Source organism: Arachis ipaensis, chromosome B7 (assembly GCF_059453495.1).
Source record: "Arachis ipaensis isolate K30076 ecotype BB chromosome B7, ASM5945349v1, whole genome shotgun sequence".
Taxonomy (NCBI): Eukaryota; Viridiplantae; Streptophyta; class Magnoliopsida; order Fabales; family Fabaceae; genus Arachis; species Arachis ipaensis.
The window spans coordinates 60,952,678-60,958,677 of record NC_142442.1 but is presented as its reverse complement, the minus strand read 5'-3'; positions in this window follow the sequence as shown (position 1 = coordinate 60,958,677).

Genomic DNA, 6,000 nt, shown 5'->3' with positions numbered 1-6,000 from the left:
AGAAGCACTTCAAGATCGCTTAAAGCAACTTGAAAAAGAAACCCAACAACAACGAGAGATCGGAAAGGATCTACAAAGGGAGGTACGGTGACGACGAGAATTGGAAGAAAAATTACTACAATTAGAAGCCGATCTCAAATCGAAAACCCCTCAAATCACTCCCGGGGAAAGCTCACGCAAAGAACAGGATCCATTCACCAGGGAGATCATGAAAACCAAGATCCCAAAGGACTTCAAACTACCGGATATGACTTTATATGACGGCACCACAGATCCTAACCATCATCTCAGCAATTTCAGAAGCAGAATGTACCTTACCGATGCCTCAGATGTCGTTCGCTGTAAAGCTTTTCCAACAACCCTCACGAAGACGGCAATCAGATGGTTCGACAATCTACCTCCAAAGTCCATCTCAAACTTCGACGATCTGGCCAAAAAGTTCCTAGCCAGATTCTCCATCCAGAAAGATAAGGCCAAGCACGCCCCCAGTCTACTGGGATCAAGCAAGGAGATCGGGAGAGCCTCCACAACTACATGGAAAGATTCAATAAAACATGCATGGACATACAAAGTTTACCCACAGAGGCCGCCATCATGGGACTCATCAACGGCCTACGAGAAGGACCTTTCAGCCAATCTATATCAAAAAAGTACCCGACCTCCTTGGATGAAGTACAGGAACGAGCAGAAAAATACATCAATATGGAAGAAAATGCCCGATTGGGAGAAACCTCAAAATCTGGAGCCTCCTACTGGGATAAAGACAAAGAATCCAGAAAGAAAGGAGATCGACAAGGGGAGAAAATAAAAAAATACCATAATTACACTCCTCTCAGGGCATCTCTGGTCGACGTGTACAAAGAAGTCTGCCATACAGAGAAAAACCCCCCAGCGCGACCGCTCAAAGGCAAAAGGGGAGGGGGAAACCGGAAGGAATATTGTGAATACCATCGAGTCCGAGGGCACTCCACCAACGAGTGCTTCGACTTAAAGAATATCATAGAAAAATTGGTGAGAGAAGGAAAATTAGATCGATTTCTAGCCACCCGAGATAATGACCAAAGAAAGAGGCGAAGGGACGAAGATGACGGACGAACTGAACGATCACCTCGGACACCAGAAAGACACGTCCACATGATACACGGTGGGTTCACAGGAGGTGGGATCTCCAAATCATCTCACAAAAGATATCTCAAAGAAGTATATCATGTCGAAGGAAAGGAGGAAACACTCGACATCCCGGCGATAACATTCACTAAAGAGGACGCATTCGGCATCATCTCAGGACACGATGATCCCATGGTCATCACTGTCATACTGGCAAACGCCAATCTACATCGCACATTAGTGGACCAGGGGAGTTCTGTCGACATCTTATTCAAAACAGCCTTCGACAAACTCGGCTTAGACGAAAAGGAGCTTAGGGCATACCCGAACAGCCTGTTTGGATTAGGAGATACTGATGGGAAGCAGAAGCTGATGAATTAAAAAATTATTAAAATTGATACGTTGCAAGTATAGTTCTTAATTCACCGAAAATCTGCCTATCAATTTAGAATTGTGTCACAAAGAGTTTAAATCAAAATTACTGGGAGTTTTAAGTCCCAGGTCATCTCCCAATGAGTTGTAGAGAAGGGTGCTATCTTATTAATCAGAGGTTCGAAGAAATTGAGGTAAGTAAATTGGAATGTAAACTGAGGGAAATTAAATGATATGAATAAAAGCCTTGACTGGGAATTGATTAGTTAGAATCTCTATCATTGATGGAATGATTTTTAAGATTGATTTATAATTAACGGTTACTCTGTTTAGTTATCCTTTACTAGGTAAGGGAAAGTCAAACAAGTTGAATTACTAGATCCGTTCACAAGTTACAACCCACTTAATTCAAAGGGATTGACGTTGGTGACAGGATAGCAATTCAACAATTAACCCAATTACAAATTTTCTTTCAATCTTTCCAACTCAAGAGTTCCTTTTCAATCAATTCCCCATCAAGTAATGAAACTACTCACGCATTGTAAATAATAAATCCATAACACATAAAAGGGAATTAAAAGAAGACATCATTATTGGAATTGAAATTGAATTAAAAAGAAATAATCCTTGCATTAATTAATCATAAAAGTATCTGAATGACAAAATTGAACATAACAAAGAACATGGAAGAATAAAACCAAGTTAAGAGAACAAACTAGAATGATGAAGTCTTGATGAGGAAATAACTCTTCTCAATGTTCCAATGCTAAGGCCAATTGAAAATTAAAATTCTAAAAACTAGAGAGAAAAAAACCTAAGAGAGTGAAAAACTAGATCTAAAACTACTGAATGAATGTGTGTGCTGTTTCTGCATATTTTCTGACTCTAGTCTGCTGTTCCGGGCCGAAAACTGGGCCGAAATAAGGTCCAAAATCGCCCCCAGCGAATTCTGCAGATTATGCAGATTACACATGTCACGCGATCGCGTCATTCATGCGGACGCGTTGCTTGCGCTTTCTCCTCTCCACGCGTTCGCGTCGTCCACGCTACCGCATCGCTTGCGCTTTCCAATCCGCGCAAGCCATGCGGCCGCGTCACTACGATTTGCGCTCCTTCGCGTAGTCGCGTGAGCCATGCGACCGCGTCACTTCTCGCTGGTTATCTTCTCAAATTCTTGTGTTCCTTCCATTTTTTGCTAGCTTCCTCTCCAATCTCCATCTCATTCATGCCCTATAAAGCCTGAAACACTTGACACACAGATCACGGCATCGAATGGAATAAAAGAGAATTAAAATTAAATAATTAAAGTCTCTAGGAAGCAATTTTCAAACATGTACTAAATTTAGGAAGGAAATCTAAATGCATGCTAAATTGACGAATAAGTGGGTAAGGATCGTGACAAAACCCCACAATTAAACACAATATAAACTATAAAATAGTGGTTTATCAGATACCCCAGTACAACTACTGGGATACATATCGCTACACACAACCTTCGGAAAGGGGAACCAATCTCGGACCCTCAAAATAGACTACATTGTGGTCGACGTAAGTTCAGCCTACAATGCTCTAATAGGTCGGACAACACTCAATCAACTCGGCGCAATAGTCTCAACCCCACATCTATGCATGAAATTCCCAACCACAGAAGGGATAGCCACGATAAAAGCAGATCAAAAGATGGCACGCCGCTGTTATAACGAAAGTCTAAATCTTAGAGGAAGGGGAGAGGAGTTTCATACAATTGAACTAGGCGGAGTCCAGCAACGAGAAGAACTCCGTCTGCAGCCAGATGGCGAGATGGAGAAGATTCAAATCGGAGACACCTCGGACAAAACAACCAATATTGGCACGACCCTAAGAGGAGACTCAAAAGAATTATTGGTACAATTCTTACGAGATAATGTCGATCTCTTCGCATGGAAAGCCGCAGACATGTCAGGCATAGACCCTAAGCTAATGTGCCACAAGTTGGCGGTCTACCCAGGATCTCGGTCGGTTCAACAGAGACGAAGGAAACTCGGGCCAGAACGATCCAAAGCTGTGGAAGAACAAGTACAGGCCCTACTGGAGGCAGGATTTATAAGAGAAGTCGAGTATCCACTATGGCTAGCCAACGTTGTCTTGGTGAAAAAAGCAAATGGGTAGTGGCGAATGTGCACCGATTACACAGATCTCAACAAAGCCTGCCCAAAAGATCCATACCCACTCCCAAGCATCGACGCTCTAGTAGATGCTTCCTCCGGATACAGATACCTCTTGTTTATGGACGCATACTCGGGATACAACCAAATCCCCATGTATCCACCAGACCAAGAAAAGACCTCGTTCTTAACACCAAAGGCAAATTACTGCTATATCGTGATGCCTTTTGGTCTCAAGAACGCAGGAGCTACTTATCAAAGGCTAATGAATAAAGTCTTCTCAGGTCACATCGGAAAAATCATGGAAGTTTATGTGGACGACATGTTGATAAAGACACAAAGTGAAGATACATTATTATCCAACCTGGCTCAAGTGTTTGACACCATAAGGAAGCACAACATGCGACTCAATCCCGCAAAATGCACCTTCGCAGTAGAAGCAGGCAAATTTTTAGGTTTCATGCTCACACAAAGGGGAATTGAGGCAAATCCAAACAAATGCCAGGCCATACTCAAAATGAAGAGCCCAACCTGCGTCAAAGAAGTACAACAACTTAACGGGAGATTGGCTGCCTTATCCCGATTCTTAGCAGGAGCTGCGATAAGATCTCTCCCCTTCTATGCTACTTTAAGAAAGGGAAAACAGTTCGAATGGATGACAGAATACGAGCAAGCCTTCCAAGACTTCAAGGAGTTCTTAGGACGGCCACCTATCCTATCTCGACCACGAGAAGGAGAGCCGCTCATACTATATCTCGCAGTAGGGAGCCGGGCAATAGGTTCAGCACTAGTCAGAGAAGACAAACATGGGCAACAACCCGTCTACTTCATTAGCAAGGCACTACAGGGATCCGAGCTGAACTACCAGAAAATAGAAAAATTTGCCTATACTCTTATCCTAACATCTCGACGACTCCGCCCGTACTTCCAGGCTCACACCATTAAGGTTCGAACTAACCAGCCCATAAAAGGAATATTGTAGAAAACAGATCTAGCAGGAAGAATTCTACAATGGGCAGTCGAGCTATCAGAATTTGACCTCCAATACGAAGCTCGGACGGCCATCAAATCACAGTATCTGGCCGACTTTATCGCAGAATTCACAGATGCCTTAAAAACCCCCATAGAATGGAATCTTTACATGGACGGTTCTTCAAATAAAACTGGAAGCGGCACTGGCGTGATAATAGAAAGCAACCAAGGAACCCAAGTTGAGCTCTCCCTCAAGTTCGGATTCCCGGCCTCAAACAACCAGGCAAAATATGAAGTATTATTAGCCAGTTTGAAGCTGGCTAAAGAGGTCGCAGCTCAAAAACTCAACATTTACAGCGATTCACAAGTGGTCACATCACAAATAACAGGGAGCTACCAAGCCAAAGATCCCACCATGAAAAGGTATTTGGATAAAACCAAGGAACAGCTCGGACAAATTGGGGAGCACAAGATCTGCCACATACCCCGCGAACAAAATGCCCGAGCTGATGTACTCTCAAAATTAGCCAGCACCAAACCAGGGGACAACAATAGAAGCCTCATCCAGGAAATGTTGCAGAACTCGTCAATCTCGCAAGAGGAAAAAGTCCTGACTATAACAAGTCAGGACCAAGGATGGATAACCCCCATAATCAACTACCTCAAAACAGAAATGCTCCCCACAGAAGAAAAGGAGGCAAAAAGGTTAAAAAGGGAGGCACAGTACTACACCATCATAAAGAACGTCCTGTACAAAAGAGGAATCTAAATACCTTTACTAAAATGCGTACCGACCTCCATCACAAGAGAAGTGCTCGAAGAAATACACAGCGGCATTTGTGGCAATCATGTCAGAGCGCAAGCTCTCGCCAAAAAGGTACTCCGGGCGGGATTTTATTGGCCAACTCTATAGAAAGAAGCTACAGAATTTGTAAAGACATGTCCACCATGTCAGAAAAATGCTAACTTCCACATCGCCCCACCAGAAGAGCTCATCAGCGTGACCTCGCCTTGGCCATTTGCAAAATGGGGACTCGATCTTCTCGGCCCCTTCCCACAAGGATCAGGACAAGTTAAATTCCTCATAGTAGGGGTAGATTACTTTACAAAGTAGATCGAGACAGAGCCCCTAGGCAACGCCACCGCTCAAAGATGCCGGAAATTCTTATATAGAAATATTGTCACGAGGTTCGGGGTTCCATATTCAATAACCACAGACAATGGCACTCAATTCACAGATACATGCTTCAGAAAACTAGTAGCCGACTTGAATATAAAGCACCAGTACACCTCCGTTGAATATCCACAAGCCAATGGACAGACCGAAGCCACTAACAAAGTCATACTGGCCGGATTAAAACGAAGATTACAAGATGCAAAGGGAGCCTGGGCAGAAGAGCTTCCA